The sequence below is a fragment of the Lissotriton vulgaris genome, chromosome 9 (assembly GCF_964263255.1).
Source record: "Lissotriton vulgaris chromosome 9, aLisVul1.2, whole genome shotgun sequence".
NCBI classification, from domain to species: Eukaryota; Metazoa; Chordata; class Amphibia; order Caudata; family Salamandridae; genus Lissotriton; species Lissotriton vulgaris.
Window position 1 is genome coordinate 407,256,226 of NC_141697.1, and position 23,461 is coordinate 407,279,686.

Here is a 23,461-nt window from a genome sequence, read left to right on the forward strand (position 1 = left end):
TGCTACCCATACCTTGTTAAAAAGAAGAGAAAGGAAAAAAAAACTTTGAGTGTCGATTTCTGCCCTAAATGTTTATCAAAAAACTGCCTGTTACCATCCCATTTAACACATCTTTGCTTGCTGAGGACATTTTTACATTTCTGCCACCTCCCACCACCTGCCCTTCCCAAGTGCCACCCACCCACCCACCTCCCATCCCTTGGGAAACCCTTGCGATATCTAACCAGAACATAGTCCAGTAGCTAGGGCCCCTCCGCGAGCTCCCGCAGAGATGAACCCGCCATTTCCCGAAAGGGGAAAAAGTAAAGAGAAACAAAGGGAAACAAAAAAAAAATTACCACATGTTTTTAAGGGTTAATAACACAGCACATTAATAAAAGAGGAAAAAATATAGTAAGAGTAAGGATATTTTATAAAGGGAAAGGAGGCGTCACTAGTTTGTGGTTGGTCAAGAAATATTAAGCATAAATAATCATTTACTTATGCTTCAATCTCTATTTACTCTCATTGCCCAGCTTCATTAATAACTCATCGGCTGCCTGAATCGATCTGATGTTAAACATTCTATTATTATGCATAATTTTCAGAGCCGCTGGAAACATGAGCTGGGCTGTTGCACCTAACCTCCTAAAAGCATCCAAACACCTACCGAATTCCCACTGTTTCTCCAAGGTAACTCTGGAGAGATCCGATCTAATTAGGAAAGTAAACCCCTTCCCGGCCAATGACTTTTGTTTTAGCCCCAAGTTGAGAATATGTTCTTTCAACACATAAGTGTGAAAGTTAACTCGAATTTTACGCGGCTTAGATCTTTGAGGGTTTCGCCTGAAGCGGTCTCTATGGACTCTTTGAATGTCCATAGCCAGTTCTTCAATTGAGTACTCTAAACATAGGGCCTCCTTCAACAAAACGGTAATGAACTGTTTTACATCTGAGCCCTCTGATCCCTCTGGGACATTGAGTATGTGAATATTCCCACGCCTTGCATTATTTTCCAGCGACTCCATCCTTTCGCTGAGTGCTTGTTCTTCTCTGGAGAGTTTCTGAATGTCACTTTTCGCCTGATCCAAGTGAATCGTAAGTGCCGATGCTGTCTCTTCCAGAACGCCTGTTCTTATGGTAAGCCCATTGATCTTATTGTCCAGCGATTCACAGTAGTTCCTTAGCTCTACTTGATTCGCTGAAGATTCAGCAAAACCTTTTCTTATCTCCATTGTAAGAGCAGAAAACATTCCCAGTAGGGAAGCTGCGGGAGTGCTCAGGCCCAGATTCGGCTTGGATAAAAAAGTCTTCTTGCTGCTCACTGGCAATATCCGCGTCACCCCCTTCTCTTCCTGTGGCACCCATTTCCAGCCCTGGTAAGAATACTAAGGGGGTTCCAGAAGCCGGCCCTATAACCAGGGTCTGAGTATGTAAGAGGCCCGGCTCCAGAGAACATTGACCTCCTGTACTCGAGGGGGCTGTAGCCGCAATCCCTCATCCTGAGCTACTCCAATTCCCAGAGGATGCTGTACATCCTCCTCCTGTACATCCTCCTCTCCTCCAGGAGCAAAAGTAGGGGCGACGGACATCATCGCCCTGACTTCTGCCTCAGTAGCTAGCACTGGTAGGGGAGATGATATCTCAAGGATGGTGGAGGGAGAATCCGAGACTGATGCCATAGTGCGATCTTTCGATAGGTGCAGTATTTGAGGGACTACTTTAAAGTAGGAGCGAAGCAATGGGGTAATTTTTGACCCTGTAGATAATAGCACTTTCGAACCTTTGGTCTTAGACTTCGCCTTATTTTTAGAACCTCTAGACTTTACTTCTGTATTTAAATAAGATGAGGGTTTCCTCCTATCCGGCACCTCTGAGCTAGGGTCTACAGACTCGACAGACTCCACAGACTTATCCCCAAACGAGTCAACTTTCTTTTTACCTCCCCTCCTGCCGCCCTTGCTGGGAGTATGTAACAAAGGCTCAGATGTAGTGTGGTCGGCTGTCGACCCTGATGACTTTAGAAGCCCTGCTGATAAAACAACAGAAGAGTTGTCAACACACACAATATCCTTACCACCTTCCAAAACCCCTAGCCACTCCACTGTTGCAGCTTTGGACGTTAGTGGCTGAGGTTTCTGACCTTCTTTGAAAGATGCTTTACTCAGGGCGCAACGTGAGTTTGCTGCAAATGAACCACGGAAAAACTGACCCAGGCTCCGCAGCTTCCTACCCCTCCTCAGCTCCAGCGCGGCAGACCAGAGTCGAAGCGGCAGCTCTAGCCGGGACTCCTGCGGCGTGAATCCAGTGATGAGTTCCGGAGCCTCCCGTGGAGAAAAAACGGTAGAAAAGTCACACAGCAGCATGTGTGAAACGTGCTGAGCAGCGGGACAAACAACACGGAAACAGCAAGCCCGTCGGTCTCCGTCTCTGTCCCCGACCCCATCTCCAACACAACTGCATAAGCATAGAGAGTGGACTGACCGGCGGGAGACCTCTGATGAAAGAGAGCAGCCCCGCATTCCACAGCGGCTCCAAAAAGAAAGGTAGATTTTTTCCTCCAAAGGGGTCCGAAAAGGGACAAATTCATCTTCCGAGTGTTACGGCTGTAATTCCGCACGGCTTGTTCCTCAAAGGACTAAGGCATTAATACGACGGGGCAAACCTCAGCGGGAGCTCGTTCCGGAGCACTGCGGCAGCCTACCTAGCTGCCGCCATGTTTTCCAACAATTTGCATTTCCTCCATAGCACAATAATTCCTGTAAGGAATCTCATAGCAACAAGCTAAATGAGGCTCTGTCTCTAAAATACGAGATGTGCACTTTGTATTGTTATGTTCTAGTCTAGAACATGATATCATTTTTAAATAACTACGGTACCCACACAAATAGGAATAGTGGCCTTTACAAAACTCTAACTAACTGTTATCGGTTCACCTTTTGTCATTTTCTGGCTTCAAAAACACTATTTTGTACATAGATTGAACAATTAAAAACGAAGGAACTATGTATATATATATTTTTTTATTGGCTCAGGTAGGTGACAACATTGTAATTTTTTATGGATTGCGGTTCAAGAGTGTAAATACTGAAATAAAGCTTTTTAAAGGAGCAATCACCTTGAACTACATTTAGAGGTATGTTATTAAGATGACATTTTGTGAACATTGAAAATGTATAGTTGTGGAATCTCTGGTATTCGAATTTTGTAATCATGTTATCATACCAAAGAGGAGGTAGTGGCCCCCTGAGGTACGAAATACATTCTGTGAAAAAATGAGAGGATGTCTCTGACAAATGAACCTATTAACATCACATGGAGGAGATTAACTGTCATTCTTATTTGGCTAACTCGTGTGCAACTTATCACATATGTAAACTGTTCACTAATTTATGTTCTTGCATCTGTCCTTGTACATTTGTGTATTTCAACTGTCTTTGTGTGTATGTTTTTTTATAGCCTTGAAGAAGTCCCTATGGGGACGAAACGCATTGGCTAAGGGATTATGAAATTATGAATTTGGGATTTTATCACCTTGATGTATCTTGCCATTCTCAATAAAATATAAAACTAAGAAAAAAATGAACAAAACGAATTGGAAATTTCTTCAGGAAATCACCATTAATTTGTGTTGAACTGATTTTGAATGGACATATAACTCTGTGTGTGCGGAATCCATATCTCCTGTCAATTTAGTTTTGGGTTTCCCAAGTAGGGAGTGGAGAGGGGTGCACTCCCAGGTTTTCCTGCACCAACTATAATTTTCCTGACCTTTTTGACAGGTGTGGTTGGTCTGCCTTTGCCTTAGTCCTCTTTTCCTATAAACATTGTGATTTTAAAAAGATGCGTTTTGCTGAGCATGTCCAGCTCTGTGCATAAATGGGCATGCTTTGTTTATTTGACTTTATATAGACATTGACTGTCAAGTGGCACCCTTTGCATGACACAGGTGTGTTGGTATTTCCCACATCTTTGCTTTTACAATGATATACGTACTCTTCCTCTTACAAAATGTTTCCAGATTTTTGCATGTGTGCTGGCGTTTGTGCAGGTCATTTGCAGTCACATTGGTGTGGCTACCTACACACTCACAGTCCAGAATGTATGTAAGCATTTTGTTTATGGTATTTTGATGAATGTGTTCCGAGCTGTCATCTCATTGCACACTTGTGTATAGCTGTCAGTAGAAAATAGTGTTACTGCTTTTCTTTGTGCCTGATCACATCATGTATATTGTCCTTGTCCTCCATGGACAGATGCGTTAACCAAGGCTGCTTTCTTGTTTTTTTCAGGCTCAGAGCTGTGAGGTACAGAGGTCTGTGTGCTTGTTTTATGCTGCTGGAAGTTGTACCCCTCCTTCCATCCAGACCAGCGTACTCCTCGTGGACAAAGTATCAATCACAGTGAGTGGAGTGTAGTGGCAAGGATGCTGACAATGGTGCATGATGTAGGAGTTGAATGCAACTCCCAACAATGCCTTGTGCACATGACACCATGCAACAGTGTCAGCCACTTTGCTGTGGCCCTTCCATTCACTGTCAGGTATCCATTGTCACTGATGAACAGGTTGCTTTGTGTATGGGTAGTGATGAGTGCTAGGACTGCAACTCACACCATGTCCTGTCCTCCACACACCTTCCCAGCCCACCTGGGACAATGCATTCCTAGACAGTGAGTGGAAATATACTGTGAGGTTGGTTGGGACTGGTGTGAGAAGCCCAAGTCCTGGATGTAACTTGCGGACAATTCTTACTTAAGGCCCCTGTATCAGCCATCTTGCCAGTACATTACCTTTCACTCTCAGGGACTGCTTAGCCACAAGAGTGCTATTTGGTCTGGCTGAGAAGGTGTGTGTAGGGCAGGATATGATGGTAGTTGAAGTCATGTAAAATGCTCTTCCTCCCACTCAGAGCAAGTTGACCACCATAAACCATGCTTCCTTGACAGTGAGTAAAACTTCACATTCAAGATGTCAGTGGTTCCTGGTGTGTGACCACTACTTCCATCAGAGCCTTGAGCTCCCCATACAAGAGTCCAGTGTCAACCATCTAGCCAGTACTTTTCAACTCCCTGTGAGATAAGCATTGTTCCAGATGGGCTTGGTGGGCCACGTGGGAGGAGGATTGTTATGACTATGACTCCCATCATGCTTTTAGTGACAGCCACCTTCCCAGCCATCCCAAACATCCTTTCTGTGACTCAGCTCTCCTGTGAGTGAATGTGTGCAAACAAGATGGCTGATGCATGTGACTGGTGTTTGGATCCCACTGCCTTGCTGTGAGTTAGTATTAAGGTTGTACATCTTAATAAGTTCTGAATTTTCAAGTTAAATTGCAGGTATGTTGCTTTTAAAAATCAATCTTTTGACCACAACTTCCATCATGGACTTGTCCAACATTAGACCACGGTGTTGGACAGTGAGTAAAACATTACATTCAGGGTGCTGCCTGGGATTCCAAAGCCGACCCTGTGGGAGTGCTGCTTCCGTTCACTTGCCTGCCTGCCAGCGACCTATCCGGCCACTTCGCCACCACGCCTCGCGGCCCCCGCTCCACGGGCGCCGCTCGAAGGCGAGAGACTTTTGTGGGGGATCCAGCCCCGGCTCCAGGACGTGCTTTTGAGCACCAACGCAACTCCAGGGACACCACAGCAGGACTTTCTGCACAGAGGCGGGACTGCGAGGACCAGCGTTCCCAGCGGCGCTGATTGGCCGCAGCTGGTCCTCTTCCCGCCCCCTCCACCGTAAAAACAGCGCGGTGTGAGTGTTGCCTGGGTGCTGCCTGGGATTCTAAAGCCGACCCTGTGGGAGTGCTGCTTCCGTTCACTTGCCTGCCTGCCAGCGACCTATCCGGCCACTTCGCCACCACGCCTCGCGGCCCCCGCTCCGCGGGCGCCGCTCGAAGGCGAGAGACTTTTGTGGGGGATTCAGCCCCGGCTCCAGGACGTGCTTTTGAGCACCAACGCAACTCCAGGGACACCACAGCAGGACTTTCAGCACAGAGGCGGGACTGCGAGGACCAGCGTTCCCAGCGGCGCTGATTGGCCGCAGCTGGTCCTCTTCCCGCCCCCTCCACCGAAAAAACAGCGTGGTGTGAGTGTTGCCTGGGTGCTGCCTGGGATTCCAAAGCCGACCCTGTGGGAGTGCTGCTTCCGTTCACTTGCCTGCCTGCCAGCGACCTATCCGGCCACTTCGCCACCACGCCTCGCGGCCCCCGCTCCGCGGGCGCCGCTCGAAGGCGAGAGACTTTTGTGGGGGATCCAGCCCCGGCTCCAGGACGTGCTTTTGAGCACCAACGCAACTCCAGGGACACCACAGCAGGACTTTCAGCACAGAGGCGGGACTGCGAGGACCAGCGTTCCCAGCGGCGCTGATTGGCCGCAGCTGGTCCTCTTCCCGCCCACTCCACCTGTTTATCTCACTGATAAGCAGTCACTCGAACGCGCACGCGGGACGCGCGCGGGGCAAACACCGGGGCTAAGACCGGGCAAAGAGCGGGCCGTTTTAGGCCGTTAGAGGCAGTTAGAGACTGGGCTGGGCCACCCCATTTGATTTTTCAACTACACTGTCCATTTTTGAATCCATCATGGCAACCCGCGAGTTTAGAGACAGAGCAGCCAAATCGAAACTAAAAAATGGTACCCTGGACGATTTCATCACCAGGACCCACACTGCCATCGACAACGAAATAACTAAGATGCAACACAGGGTTTCAATAGAACTCGAAGCTGCTAGAAGACGGTCAGTCGAGTTAACTGCCGCCAAAAAATCCTCTCTCGGTCCTATTGCTTGGGCGAAAACACCAGAGCGCCCGCCAGGCCTCACACCAACCCTGATTGTCACAAACGCCGATATCCACACTACACAAGCAGATAGTATATCTCCACCACAGGGGACATTTTCACAAAACCCTATTCCCTCCCCAAATTCTCATCTGGGTGCGAATGAAGAACAAAAAAAGGGAACTGAGGAGGTCCCACCCTCTAAAGTTGAACCTATCCCCGTTCTACAAGAAAAAGGTGACAGTTTACTCAAACCACAAAAGCACCCACGCAACAAAAGGAAGCGCAACCCTACTTCGGCATACTCAAGAAAAAAGGCCAAAGTGGCGAAGGCGCAGCTACCAACAAAGGCCCCTCCCCCTGCTACACTGCCACTACCAAAACCTTCTCCCCTGGTAACATGCCAAGAAAATACTTCCTCTCATACAGTAGTCATCCAAGAAAACAACGATCTTATCATAGAAAGTGACACTGCAGGAACCCCGCTATGTACCATTAAGGGGAAGGATGTTGAATTTCTTACTATTGTTTGGGAAACACTCAAAAAACTACTTTCCCCAATAGAAAAGAGATTCACACACATAGAAACGCAGCTACTAGAAATAGAAAAAAGCATACTAAATCTGGCAACCATCACCATGCAGAATCCCAAAATCTTAAGTTCAAAAGGACCCTTGCTACCAGCAGCACCTCCTGATCCTACTATTCAAGTTGTTGCGAGCCCGCGCCCCCCTCCCAAGGTCAAGTCATCAGGAACCATTAACACACTTCCGCCTGCTGCAACCTCCTCTTCTACTATCACCACTGCTACACCTAAGGTCAAACCAATACCCAAACCCCGATATAAGGTAGAAACCCATAATCCCCCCAGTAGGGTAATGTCAAATATCATGCAACCGGGGGTTGTATCCTTCCCGCCACCCCCCTTAGCCACACCTGGTCAAAGAGCACCTGCCCCGACTGACCTTCTCAATCCGAGGCAAAATGGCCAGAATACAAATCCTCCAACATCGCAGAGAGCCAGCACCAGTTTTATACAATCAAGGGGATTTGTAGATCTTCCCCCTGAGGTTAGCCCCTATGTTGTGGTGCTGACGGGGGTAACCGAATTGACGTACAACCAGCAGGAAAACTTTGCTTCCTTAAAGAATAAGGTGATCCACTGGTTGGACACCAATAAACCAATACCCAACCACCTAAGGAGTAAAATCCTTATGGTACGGAGGGTACCTTGGGTAGGGACCACACAAAAGTCCACCTGCGGAGACTGTGTGATTGTCTCCTTTGAGGATTCAAACACTGCTCACGCCATCTACGCATGGATCAACCATAGTTCAACCGCATCAATAATAGCAAGACCACTCACTTTTTTCTACCCACCATGTGCCCCTCCAGTTCAGGGGGGGAATTGGAGTAGGATGCAGGTGAGGAACCACACATGGGGAGCACAAAGCAACTGGTGGGAAGACACACGGGGAGGCTGGAACGGGGTCCCGACTTCCAATAGATACGGATGCCTTGAGGAAGTGGACTGACTTCTACACCCAACAACCACTGTACCCCCCTCACCCACCCCAAACTGCGCCCGTATTCAGTCTACGGGCATCGCACCAACAACTAGTGTTCTAAATATACACATGGTCGGTCAATCTCTTCCATCAACATCACCCCACACAGTGACAAACGATCCTAGACTAGGGGCAGACAGGCTAGTCACATGCTCACCCAAGGGTCCACCTATTGATTCCAACCTGAGGCTGGAGCTTAATCCCCCCATTCCAAACAGCCTCAAACTAAATAGTGCCCCATTTGATCCACCCCCTTCTAACCAGTGTGGGATACTTGTAGCACAAGAGCGCCCCGCAAAACTAGACACTAGAAGTACACTGGAGGCTCAAGGTATAATTTCCATTTTGTCCTGGAATGTGGCAGGGCTAGCCAACAAAGTAGACACCCCTGACTGGACAGATCTAGTAGAGGGTTATGACATATGTCTCTTACAAGAGACATGGGCTAGAGAACAATTCAGCCGCCAGGGATTCGCTATCTTCAACACCGAAGCAAAATGGGGAGGAAAGGGTCGACCCTCAGGAGGACTTTCGACTTGGGTTGGGTCCCATTTGGCCTGTAGGGCCACACATCTGGAAACTAATTCCTGTGACTTCCAGTGTGTCTCCCTTGACTGGTCATGTGGAGGGAAGCTTGTACTGATTAATTTTTATTCAAGGCCAGTGGGGGTTGCTGCAACATCGGGCCCAGTGGAAGAACTAGCACAGTTCCTGGATACACATAATTTTTCCTCCCCTTTAATTATAGGTGGAGATTTTAACCAGCAATACGAACCACTTCCTGACTACATGAAAGGCATATCCAGTGAGGAGGATGACCTATGGGATATCCCTACCCTGGCAGATCCAGTGACCAAGGCATGTTCCCCCCTTGCCATTCAGATAATGTCCCTCACTCTCAGCCACTCTATGAGGGCGTGTAACGGCCGGACTGAGGGTGATATACCCCCTAAAACACCTTTAATAGGCTGGGCCATGAGTCACGGATCGACTATATAATGGTCCCAACCAGGGACTGGAGGAGGGTGAAAGATTTTAAAATTATCACCAGAAATGATAGTGACCACAATCTGCTTTCACTAAAATTCCAGATCCCTGATCGACAATTAGAAAAGGTAGACCATAATGCACCCTCACAGCCCGACCTAGTGCTATCCAGCAATAGGCGTAGAATAAAATGGACCAAATTGCTGGAAAATCACAACAATATTAAGAGACTCTACGCACTAGTCGCCCCCGTCCTGGAAAAGGTAGAGTGCTGCTTGAACCATCCAGCTAGCGAATCCGAGACCAAAACCACGGGTAGCTTGGGTACTCAGGCACAATTGGCTATTCTTGGCAACATCCACTCGGAGCTATGCACTAATCTTGCTGAGGTACTGAACCCAGTTGCCAGGCCTCGCAAGCCCAAACAGAGAAGAGCGACCTGGTTCAATGCCTCCTGCAGGGAAGCAAAATCCCTATTGTTGGAATCACTGAAAGCACGAGATGCTCCAAACACAATTAGGGAGAGACGAGCAGCCTATAAATCTGCCCTCCACACTGCAAAAATAGACTGGGACGAGGACAATTGGACAAAAATAACAGCTGCCCTCGCCTGTCAGGACTCACGGACCTTTTGGCAAATTGTCAGGCACGGCTCGGCCGAACCACTTGCAGCAGTCGAGGCCTGTATAGCACCATCTGTCTGGGAGGAACATTTTAAAAACCTATATCAACCACATAGCAGTGATAGTGGAAGAACTGAACTTGCTGGAGAGTCCCCCAAAATCATAAACGGTTTAATTGACACGGATGGCTTCAGCACAGAAGAATTCACCCTGGCAATTTCCTCCCTGTCTGCAAGTAAGGCGCCGGGCCTAGACAGGCTCCCAGGCGATCTTTACAAGCACGAACCTAAAGTCTGGGCTCCCTATCTTGGGGTACTATTCAATTCCATTCTGAAAGGTCTGCCAATCCCTTCCACCTGGTCAGGGGCAGAAATAGTGGCAATTTTCAAAAAGGGGTCCCCCCTCCTCCCTGCAAACTATAGGCCTATAAGCCTAATTGACGTTTCCCAGAAACTGTTCTCTAAGCTCCTGTTAAATCGCTTACACGAGTGGATCAGGGACTTCAACATCCTTAGCCCTTTCCAAGCAGGCTTTAGGGAGAAGGTCTCCACAGTGGACCAGGTCTTCCGTCTCGCCCTCATTCACTGGAAAACAGTACAGCTGGAGGGTGGCAGCCTCTGCACTGTATTTGTGGACCTGAGGGCAGCGTTCGACCTGGTCCCGAGGAACAAGCTGTGGGAGGTCCTTGACAAACTGGGGGTCCCCGAAGGTCTTTTGAAAATGATAATCCGTCTCCACACTAGCAATTTTGCCCAGGTTAGATGCGGCAGGATGGGGGAATTGTCTGAGAGGTTCCCCGTTGGCAGGGGGGTAAGGCAGGGTCGTGTGCTTGCACCAACCCTGTTCTGCCTCTATGTCAACGGGGTAATCTCTCACTTAGCGGGCGTATCCAACTCTGACGCCCCAAAATTGGCTGCTGAGAGGGTGTCAGCCATCATGTTTGCCGACGACACACTGCTTTTATCCAAGTCGGCAAAAGGCATCCAGCGCATCCTCAATGGCTTTGTGGACTTCTGTGAGGCCCATGGGTTGGAAATCAACGCCGCTAAGACGAAATTCATGGTCCTCAACCCCCCACAGAAACTTCACTTCAGCCCAAGCATTGCACATATTAAGCTGGAAAGGGTAAAAACCTTCGAATACTTGGGAATCGTATTAAATGATAAATTTACCTGGAGCTCTCATTTGGAGAAAGCTGCACTGAAATTGACCCAGCATTCGGGAGGTATAATGAAGCTCCTGGCAAACAACAAATCCTCAATCAGGCCGATCGGCCCCCCCATTACAGATTTACAAATCCCAGGCCAAGGGGGCTGCCATCTATGGTTCTGAACTTTGGGGCCATGAAAACACATCAAAGCTGTTGAAGGTGGAAAACAAATTCATTCGTAACCTTGTTGATCTACCACCGAGTACCCCCCTCGTCCCCCTCAGGATGGACCTAGGCCTATGCCCGCTTGATGAGGACCTGGCCCTACGCCCACTGGCCTTCTGGCGTTGAATATGGACAACTCCAGAATTGGCCAGTTACAGGGAAGGACTCCGGGAGGTTCTTGCCACTCCAGGTGCCGGAAAAATTAAATGGCTCAATTCCATCAAACTAGAACTGGAGGCCTTAGGTCTCCTAACTATGTGGTCTGACCCCCAGAACATGTGCCACACCATTTCTAAAAAGGACCTAGCCAGGTTATACCGTGAAAGCAAACTTTCCCTGATACTCAGCCACCAACACTTGGGGTCATTGACAGCTTCTTTTCTGTCCCACAAGGTGAATTACAATATGGAACCTACTCTAGATAAAATTTATCCCTCCCTACTGAGGAAATTATATCTCCAGTGGAGACATGGATCTCTCCCCATCAGAACTTTCACAACTAAATGGAGTCACGATCCAAGTGTCACCTGTCCAGCATGCAGAAATTCGGAAGAAAGTGAGCTCCACATCCTTTTTTTCTGTCCAGCTTACCATGGGATCCTCAGGCACTGGATTCTCCCCTTATGTAGGAATCTGGGATTCAAGAAGTGTTTGCACGCTTTTAGAGTCTTAAAAACTGATTTGTCAGACGATATCGTGTTCGCTATGGCCAAGTACTTGGGCGCCCTCTGGTCCATCAGAAGGAAATGCCTCAAAACATAGACTTGAGCACGGATCTGCTTCTAGTATATAAGGACTTCTTTCTAGCAATGTTTTTATGAATTTTATAAATCACTGTATAAATCATTTAAATGAACTGTTTTATAAAATTGTCTTTTATGGTAAACTTTTACCGAAATAAAGATTTTTGAACTTGAACTTGAACATTCAAGATACCTGACAGTGGTTCCTGTTGTTTGTTTAACCACTACTCCCATCAGGGCCTTGTGCTACCCACACCAGACCACGGTGTCAGCCATCTTGCCAGTGCATTTTCATTCACTCTCAGGAACAGTATAGTTCCAAGTGTGCTGTTTTGTGTTAGTGGGACGGGTGTGTGGGACAGGGCCTGCTGGTAGATGTAGTCAGGGCTTTCACTACTCCTCCCACCCAGAACAAGTTGACCACCATGAACCATGCTTCCATGACAGTGATTAAAACCTTACATTCCAGATGTCTGACAGTGGTGCCTGGTGTTTGTTTGAGCACAACTCACATCAGGGCCTTGTGTAAGCCATCTTGTCAGTACTTTTTCATTGACTTTGAGGTAAGCACAGGTCCTGGTAGCCTTGTTGGGCTATGTGGCATGAGGAGTGTTAACTGTGACTACGACTCCCCTCATGTCTTTAGCCACATCACCCTTTCCAGCAATCCCAACCTTCCTTCCTGTGACTCAGCTTTCATGTGAGTAAATGAAACAGTGCTGGCAAGATGGCTGACAGTGGTGGCTGCTATTTTGAGCACCAAGCCTTGCTGTGTGTTTTGGTATGTTGCTACATGTCATGAAATAGTTACATGTTACTCTGAGATTGCATGTATTTTGTTTGTCAAACTGGCATACACATCACATGCTCATTTGCTTCATATTGTTATGGCTTTGCTAGTAGTGATTTGTATCACGGTCCCCTTGACAGTGATGTCTGTGGGTGTGTATTTGCTGACAATATTGGCTATTTGAGTATGTACTCACCAGGCTCTGGTACTCCTGATATTCCATAGACACATTCCGGTGGAAGGATGGCACGCACCTTCTCCTCTGAGGATGTGAAGTCCACAAGTGTTGCAGGAGGACCACTGCCAGTCCACTGGCTCAGGGCATGGTCTTGGCCAATCAGCTTGTTTACCCTCCTTCCCACATCAAAGTACCTATTCCTGATATCGTCCATTGTGCGCAGGCAAGGTGCATGAGCATCCACCTTGTTGACAATCCTCTCCCACATCGTGTTTCTCTGGGACAGGGAGGTATGTTGGACTAAGTTCCCAAATAACGGTGGCTCTACTCTGAGAATTCCACACACAATGACTCCCAGCTCCTTGTCTGTGAACTTTGGATTCTTCTTTGGGGGCATGGTGATTGGTGGTGGTAGAGAAGGATGTGTGGGTGAGTGTGAAGGTGAGGGTGAGTGTGTATGAGTAAATATGTTTGTGTTTGTGAGTGTAGTAGTTAACAGGTGCTAGTAGTGTACAGGTTGTGTGGTGGATGAGTTGTATGTATCAGTGCAGTGTAATAGTGGTATGTGCTGGCAGTGCAAAGGATCATGGCAAGGATTGTGGCCCTTTATATAGTTGGAGTAGTGAGTGTGGCCTATTTTAAATCTTCATTATTATTTTTTTTACATTGACAATGCTTGTTTGGACCTATTCTGTCTGTTTCTATTGAATTTTGTTGAGCATAACCGAAACATTCTTTTGACCACACCGGATGCTTGTTCATGTATTAGTGGAGTGGTCCGAGTCTGTCCCATTCACGCTACGCTATGTTGCAGCGTTCGGGTACGAGTCAGTCGCTTTGGGCTCTCTTCTGTACAATTCGCTTGCCCGGATTAATTTCTGTAGAATCGGTCGGCGGTATTGTGCTCTGTGCGAGTTGTTTGTATTTGACACGCATTGCATCATACTACGTCGGTCGGACTGCGTGCATATGTGTCAGTCGGAAGGCATTCACGACCCGTGTTGTTGGGAAGGCTTTCCGAGCGAGATTTGAATCGATCCTTCAGTTGTATAATATGAAAGATCACCTGGGTATATGAACTAGGTAAAGTACAGGAAACATTTATAACTTCTACCATAACATATGCACCCATGAAAGACTAGAGGATGTTGAAGATCACAAGTTTGGAAAAGAAGCTTGATTGATGAGGTCCAACTGTGCTTATCTACTGATACACAGGGTTGGAATACTCAACAAGGTTTTTTGTCTCATACTCCAAAGCAGGAGATTGTGTTCAGAACATATCTGTCCATGCTTATGGTGAAACATACAATAAATCAGTTTTAATTGATCTTCAATCAGAAAAATGAATATTATTTCTCATATGGGCCAAGGCACAGTCAATAACAAACCAATTTGTCATTAGTTTGTTATCTGTAGGGAACTATAAATTAACCCACAATATAACAGTGCACAACATTGTGACTTTCTGTAAGTTATAATATATGTTGGGAACACTTTACTTATTGTATTACCATGTACTATCAAAAAACAATAGGGGGAGACAACATCACTCGCACAGCTGTCTGGACTAGCTGATTCATTTACCACTCACTATGTTACAAATGAACGTCCTCAGCACAAGCACCTTAGTGCTATCGTAAACTCCCTAAGACATCAAATATTCACAAACTTAGGGGCATATTCACAAGGAGTTATCGCCATGTTAGCGGCACTTTTCTGCCGCTAATGCGGAGATAATTTTATCGCGTTATTACCAAGCTGTCGCTAACAGCCGTTAGCTACAGTTTTTAGGCAAAAAAGTCCATTATAAAGATCGCTACTTCTGTTAGTGATAATTATATGCAGGTGAGGCATTCCCATACAAAAACGCCCACAAACACCACTATCCAATATTCACAAGGGGATCCTTGAACTTCTGAAGACCCAAAAACTGGCTCTAACTGCAGTTAGAGCCAGTTACTTAAGACAAGAAAGTAGCTGGTCTTAAAAATGGTGATAGTGCTTGGGGCCATATCTCAGCAGGTTTTGGTGCTGGACAGCGCAGCAACCAATGTGGGAGAGCTGCCCTGCGACACAACTACAGTGCAGGTATGTGCACCATCAATAATCTGCAACAAGACAGCATTGCAACACTTCTCACTACGCCCTTCTTGCAATAGCATGGATGCGCTGTATTCACTGTACAGCACTCCATGACAGAAGTAATGACAGAAACATCAGGAATCCTGACGTATCTGTCACGCATTGCTGCAGTCGTGTCACAACCATGACGCAACTCCAGCAACGCATGGGTCCAGCCTATCCCTGTGGCACTGCATCACCCTAACGCCTGCCATCAGGCAGGCAGAAGGTACTGACGCAGTGCCATTCATGAGGGGTGCCCTAATGTCGGCGCTTCTGGAGATCCATCAGTGGTGGATGTGCGCTGCAGTGTCATGGTTTGGAAGCATTGGTGGAGTGTTGTTGCGGAGGGAGTGGACAAACCATTCTTCATTGGCCTTTATCCAGCTGTGAGGGGGTGCGATGATGGCGGTGGTGTCCAGTGGGCAAGGTGAAGACGTGATGTTACCATTGATGGTCGGTCCAGAAGAGTTCGGTGTTGTGGCTGTAGTTGAAGTTCCCTCTGGTAGAGGTGATTTTGTCCTGCTAAGTGGCTTGTTAAGGTGACTTGCTGCTTGCGTTTGATGTAGGGGACCTTCCCCAGGAAGGAGTGGTGTCCTGGCCACTGGGATTGTCCAGATGGAACTAGAGTTCACCGAGTAGGATGTCGTCGGTGGATGGGAGACCCAGTTGAGGAGGTCCATGGTCCCCCTTGGGTCATTAGAGTGCGTGGTCAGTCGGAGTGTGCTTCTGTAGGGGATGGTAATGCCTCCTCCTTGATGGTCGGGGTGCTCCTTGTGGGTGATACTGCAGGCGTCATTGATGGCGATGGTGATGTCTGGTCCAGAGCAGAGGTTGGTCTTGGCAGGAGAGGTGGAGTCCAGGGTTGATTGCGAGGAGGGTGTTTGTGTAGGAGTGGTGGAGTGTCCAAGAGGAAGGCTCCTTGGTGCAGAGCGCGGTCCACAGGCAGACAGACACAAACGGCGTAGCTTATGGGTTTCCTTGGCACAGCAGACAACTATTACAATGCAGTACATCGTTAACAACATAACTCTGAAAACGCAGGTGCCTTTACATCGCATCTGATTACAACACATTCTGAGGTCAGTAATGGGGTAATCTAAAGTTTTTCATGTGGGAATGGGTTTCGGATGTACAATATGAGAATTGAGGTGTGTTTTGGGGTAAAATAGGAATTTGGGGTAAAATATGGAAATCAGGGTGTGCATTTGAGTCAAATTTGATTTTGGGTGTACTATGGGGGCTCAAAAAAGAAATTCCAGGGTTTACAGTTGGGTTTGGAGTGCAAAGGTTAGTTTTGGGTTGCACTCACTGAAGTGGGAATAGTGATATTAATGTCTCCGCTAAACAACACCTACTCTACTATTGCAATGTGCCTAGTATTAGTATGCATTGGAATGGAATGCGATGCTATGACATGAGTCGCAATTACGTATGTGCCTATGGCACATGAGTGGTATGGCCACTGTTCATGGGTGCCCAGCAGCCGCCATTGAGAAGTGCTGGGGGGGCTGGATAGCTGTGAGGTGGCAAACGCTGGAAACAACACTTGATGGTGTGTGGACATGGGATGTGTGTGTGAGCAGGTGTTGTAAATATTTTAATAAGGGAAGTCTTACCTCGAAGCCGAGTCCTGTGTATTTGTTGCTCCTGCTCTCCTGCGTCTTCTTCCAGGAAAAGGAAGTAGGCAGCCAGGCTCCCTCCTCTGACCCAATCACAATGCTGTGATGCGGCGGTGGTATTGGTATTTGGCAACAGGACAAGACATGCAGCCAGGGGCTGGGGGGGTGGGCTTGTCCTCCATGCAGGCTATAATGCAGCATGCATTACGAACAGGGGAGTGCGAATGACTGCTTTGGGTGGCCTGAGGGGGCCGACTAAACAGTCATTTCGCACTTGAGTGGGCATGCCAATCTGCACATTCCTTGCCCCGTGCTTGGAGCAGTCCTAAAGCAAAGGAAACATAGCACAGTTTCATTAGTAAGTCATCATAATGTGATGATTGTTCCTCTTCTGCACTGCTTGAAAGCAGTGGGGCGACGCTCTTCCACCATAGCGGATGAGCTGCCACTAGGGATACGTCATCTACGTGTGCTAGGCCGTGGCTACTTGATCCCCAGGCATCCTGCGCTACGCGTCCCACCTTCTCCTTACCTGGACATTGACACTGTGGCGCAAACCACTGCACTCTCTCCATATCTGTGACTCAGCCAGCAGGAGCCTCAGCCAGGTGGGATTTCACAAGCCTGGGTACAGCAGTCGCCGTCAAGTCCGCTCGTGAACCTCCTGATGCAGTTGATGCAGCAGGGCCCCCTTAGGCGTGAAGTTGCAGCACTCCCGCCACACAAGTTTGGCGCAGCTCAGGGGCCTCACCCTCCACATCATCCATCCAGCCCAACATCATCCAGCCTGTGATACGGAGAGGCGGCACCCACCGTTGGTAATCCCCTCTGTGCACACCAATGTAATGGGTTATCGTAGTATGCGATGCAGACCTCCCTACGTTGGTGCGCCTCTACTATTAACAGCTTCAAGGTGCACAAGGTGGTCTTCTCACACAGGTCAGCAACGTGTCTCCATGCGACCTGCCAGACTTCACGACCAGGTATGGGCCATTGTCACGCCTCAATATCTACCACCACGGCTCATTGACTCCACAGCTCCTCCGCATCCCACTCCAGGCTCAAGACGCAGGTCCAGTGAGGCTTCCCGGCTCTAGACGCAGGTCCAGCGGGGCATCCAGGCTCCAAACTCAGGTTTAGTGAGGCATCCAGGCTCAAGACGCAGGTCCAGCAAGGCATCCAGGCTCCAGACGCCGGTCCAGCGAGGCATCCAGACTCCAGATGCAGGCCCAGCGAGGCATCCAGGCTGTAGACGCAGGTCCAGGGAGGCATCCAGGCTCCAGATGCAGGTCTAGCAAGGCATCCAGGCTCAAAACGCAGGTCCAGCGAGGCATCCTGGCTCTCATCCTGGTAATCCTGGATGTTGGTTGGCTTGCAGGAGTTGTTGATGTGTGCTGCACTTGGCCCAGGCAGCTCCATTCTGCATTTGTTTGTTTTTTATGCCTATTTTCTATTGGATGTTGACTGATAGGCTATTTTTTGCATTACAGGTGAAAAAACTCATGCTGTGCTAACTAACTTGAGTTTGTTTGCCGCTAATGGACCTATCGGTAGTTTTTGCCCGCTAATGCTGGTTTTCCTATCACCTTTGTCCTGATGTTAACTGCAGTTTTCACCACCATTCCCTGATACTATCACCATGTAGTGACTGCTTGTGAATATGCCGCTAACATGGTGATAGTTTTCAGGGTTAGGCGGCGATAAAAAAACTGCAGCTAATTGGCATTTGTGATAGGTATCGCCGGTCATTGATATTATCCCCCTTACTATAACTAATATCAACATCAAGAGAACTATGCATATAATACAAATGTTAATGTGACACTATGACAAAGAAATAAAGCCCCAAAACTTTAAAGTATAAGATAAATTATTGACACTGCGTTGTGGCGACTGTGCCTGCTCCAGACTGGTGAGGCCTTTGGAAGAACTGTGACCCGAGAAAAGTTGGGGGATCGCGTTGCGCATTGTGTCCCCTGCTACGAGCAGCTGGATTTGGACTCAGCGTCCATACCTAAAGTGATTCTGTTGCTGACTTTGGGGCTGGTGCTTTGAAAATGTAGGTGGAGCATGATCTGGTGGCTGTGACGAACGGCAAGGTTGGATGGCTGAGGTTGGGAAGAAGACCTTGGCAGACTTCGCAGTCCTTGATCATGGAGGCGATCTTCCCAATCGGAAGGTGAGCACGGCCGAACTGGGATCCGAAACCGGCCCTGGCAAACTGCTTGGCCTCATCCCCCTCCAGGGGGCAGGGGGTGTGGCTGAGCTGTTTTCTAGGGCTGGTTTTGGCCGGTTTTGGCCGATTTTGTTACAGGGCCAATATTCCTGGCCTCAATAACAAGAACGGTCCGGGGGGCCCAAAACCGGCCCCCACCCCTGCTGCCCATGGGGGAAATGCCCAATGTCTGCTGGGGCCAGTCCGGCCCTGAAGGTGAGTGAGGCAGAGAGGGGTTCCAGAGCAGGACGTTTAGGGCCGTTGAGTAACTGTGGAGAGCCCCAGAGAGGACATCTGATGCTATGTGAACCAGGTGGCCCCAGGGCTTCCCTTGCCACACTGTAGATGGAAATGGAACAAACCAGTATGGGGACTGGGAGGTGGACCAGAGAACAACAGCCGGGGAGACCTGGACAAGTGTCCCAACTGGCCCACAGGGTGAAATAATGCTGGCGCCATCCATACTGATTAGGTGCGGGGACTTGCGGTGGATCTTATGGAGCTGCCCTGAACTGTAATCTTCAATGGGGAAGGATAAACAAGACAAGCCCTCACAGATAAACGAAATAGTAAAGCATACACATGGGGTCCATCAAGAGGAGGTGGATTCTGATTCAGGGGTCAGGAGTAGGGAGCAAGGGGATTGTGCCCTAACACTGGCAGACCTGATGGGGGCTCACAAGAAGAGCTGATGATGAAAATACACTCTGTAGCCATTGACATATACCTGCTGAACACAGATCTCAGATAAGCTAAAGACAGGGTCAATGAAATAGAAGGCTGAGTCTCAGAAATAAAGATCGAAGTGAAGTAGCTGAAACAGACAGTATTTAGGTTGTCCAAAGTGTCTGTAATACTGGAGGACAGGGTGGAGGATACAGAAGGCAGGCCAAGAAGAAACAATTTGTGCTTTATTACATTCCAAGAGAAAGCAGAGGGACAGTCACTTGAGCTGTTCTTAAAGGACTGGATTGTGAAATTACTGCAATCCAAAAAGTTGTCCACATTTTTCAACATTGAACTGGCACTTTGGGCTCTGGGCCCACTGCTGAGGCCAAAAAATCCCCCCCCCCCCAGAGCCAGCATAACCAGCATGTTTAATTTCTGGGACCATGACATTATTTTGCAACATGTTCAGGTATGGGGCCCGCCATAGTTCAAAGGGAGTAACAGCTCCAGCGTTCCAGACTGCACCAAAAAAGTGAAAGATCTTCACAAAAACGTTTTGACAGTCAAAAAGTGGCTCAGTGATTACTGCTTGAAATATAGCCTGATGTCCCCGCTAAATTACAAATTGTGCACAAAGGGAAAGTTCTGTTTTTCTATACACCAGAGGAGGCAAGTGACTGGCTGGCCACACTGGTTAGGGATACAGCTGGGGTAGTTGCTCCGTGAGGACAGAACCATTGGAATGCAGTGCAACAATCAGTGAGGTTGAGAGAGTTAACCAAGTCGTCAGCAAGCCAGAACTCACGAGTGATGGGATGAATCATGATGTGCCCTGATGGAATCCTATAATCAAAAAACAATGTCCCAATAGGAAATAATGAACAGTCAGTTACATATGCATGCACATTGAATTGCTAGAAAGGGAAAAAGGAGACCCTCTATAAATTTTCAGACAAGGTAGTAATTCATCTTGTTTTATAGTGTAAATTCATGGTCGGTATTATACAGTTATAAGCAGCACTGCATATATTCAATTAGGTAAAAACCAAAGAAACTTGGTACAAACAAAAAATACAAAAAGTGACTGTGGTGAAGGTGGCGACGCAAGTGGAAAGGTGAACAGCAGAAACGGCGCACTGTGAAGAGGTGCAAGTTATCTACAGTGAGTGGTTCAGATCATGTGACAAAGTGGGATCACAGATACAACATTACATTTCCATTTTTTGATTTTTAGAACCACATTAGAGAAGTACGCCTACAAGCTGTAAAGTCGACGGCGTTTCGATCCACGCTAGTAAGGATCGTCATCAGGACTGAGTTGTCTTGTTTGGGGCGTGCTGCAAGGAAAGGAAAACGGGTAAGGGGCGAGGTACTGGTGGTGGAGGAGGGGGTGGGTGCTGGGAAAGTAAGGGTAGTAAATACCTGGAAAAAGTCGAGTATGGGCGATCTGGGATGATCGTCAGGGAATGAATCCTAACCTGCACGAGGGCTCTGTAATTAGAAAGGGAGGCCTGGGATCAGGGCACTTGATCAATTATTCAGGGTGTTGATAAGTAGGTATTAAACTTAGAATACATACAGGTCTGGGAGAGCTGGGCGGTCGTCTGTGATCCGCCGAACCTGCACGAGTCCTGTGAAGGAAAGGGAACAGGAGCGGGGTGATTAATGCAAGGTATGCAATGTATTCCTATCTCAAGGATCGCGATAAGACGTGGGGTAAGACTAATTTACCTTCGATCAGCGTGCCGGCACCGGAATAAATCCAGAGGTCTGTTGGAAGCTGGCGTTCGAGTGAAGAAGACGAATATACTTCCGCATGTGGGAGGAGAGTGGGCGGGGTCTAGGCGAGTGACGTGGGGACAGGGGCGTGAACTGTGGGGTGACGTATCTTAAAGGAAGAGTGCAATTACCTATACAAGGGACAGTACTGTGGACTGGCTGTAGTATGTTTGGCCCATGATCGCATTGTTGTGAATACAAGTAACGTAATGTATACAATGTACAGGTTATTCAGAGTATAAATAAAAAAGTATAAATAAAAACACTGCATCGGAGTTTTGCAAACATAGCGTCCCTGAGATACGTGTGAGTCACGAATACAGTGATAGCGGAGAGATGCCGCCGCCAATTTTACATATACCAATGACAATGATAGTAGCTGCATACTCAAGGATCTCGATTGATTGCTATACAATTCTAGCTACCAGTAAAAATTACTAACAATGTTTCACAACATAGTTCGATTGAGAATTCAGAAAGGTGAAGGGGAAGGGGACGGGGTGGGGGTGGAGGGTTGGAGGTTGGGGGGGTGGTGGCGAGGGTTATGGTAGGTTGAGGGAAGGGAAGGGCGGTAGTGGGGAGGGGGAGGGGAAGGGGAAAGGGAAAAAAGGGAAACGAGGATAACAGGTCAGAGTGAAGAGGGGATTCAAGTTACTGTATGTGGCGAGGTAGACTGATTGCAGGATCAACGAAAGAGAAACATATCATCAGGTGGTAACAGTGCTGTTCCATTCATCGATGGTGTTGAGGCTATTATTCACAGAATCACAGATGGTTATCCATTTGCATTCGGCTTTATTGAGTAAGGATTTTATGTCTCCTCCACGGATCGGTAGAGTTGGTTTCTCCACCACTTGCCACACAATATCTGTGTCCAGGTGTCCAAGTTCTAGATAGTGTGCCACTAGAGGTGCCGTCAAGGTTTTACAGTTTATCCTGCTTCTGTGTTGGATGATGCGTTGCTTAATCATCTGTGTTGTTTGGCCAATGTAGAGAAGATCACATGGGCATTTTATCGCATAGATGACATTCTGCGATCTGCAGTTCGTGTGATTTTTTAGTTTGTATGAGCGGCCCCTAGCATTGAAATTTTTTGTGTTGAGGGTCAAGCTGCAAACACTGCAATTTTGACATTTGAAATGTCCCACAATCGGATTAAGGCCCCAAGCTGCTGTTATGGTGTTACTTCTATTGGTGGTTTGTTGCCACGTAATGGCATGTACAAGGTGGCTTGCCAGATTGTCCCCTCGTTTGTAAGAGAATAATGGGGCTTCCTGAAGGTGCTCATGTGAGCGAAGTAACGGCCAATTTTTCTTGATGATTTGATTGACCTTGTTGCTGTGTGGGCTAAATGTAGAAACAAAGGGAATCCTCGTCATGGTTTTCTTTGGTTGGGTGGTAATCAGGAGGATTCGGTGGCAGTACCAAGCTCTCTTTTTGGCTCTATTCACCAGACGTCTTGGGTATCCACAGTGTATTTAGCTTCAGGAAAGGATATCTGCTTCCCTAAAGAAGTCTTTCCGCCATTTGCAATTGCGGCGGATCCGTAGGAACTGGCCATACGGTAACCCATCGCGAAGGCCGCGCGGGTGGTAGCTGGAGTAGAGGAGCAAGGTGTCCTTCTCGGTGGGCTTTCTGTATAAGATGGTGCCCAATCGTCCTTCTTCTGCATGGATGGTAATGTCCAGGAATGGAAGGTCATTACTTTTACATTCACTCGTAAATTTCAAGTGTTCTTGGGAGCAGTTAAGCCAAGTGATGAAAGGGTCCAAGGTTTCAGACGTCCCATTCCATAGCAGCAGCACATCGTCTATATAACTGCGCCATAAACTGATTTGATGAAAGAAAGGGTTAGTTGGTGTTAGAATCAAGGAACTTCCAGATTGTGGACGAATAGGATAGCAAAATTTGGGACAAAACAAGCCCCCATGGACACACCTTTGATTTGTAGGTAGAATGTGTCACGGTACATGAAATAGTTATTTTGAAGTGCTATTCTCAAAAGATTCATGATAAAGTCAGTTGGAAT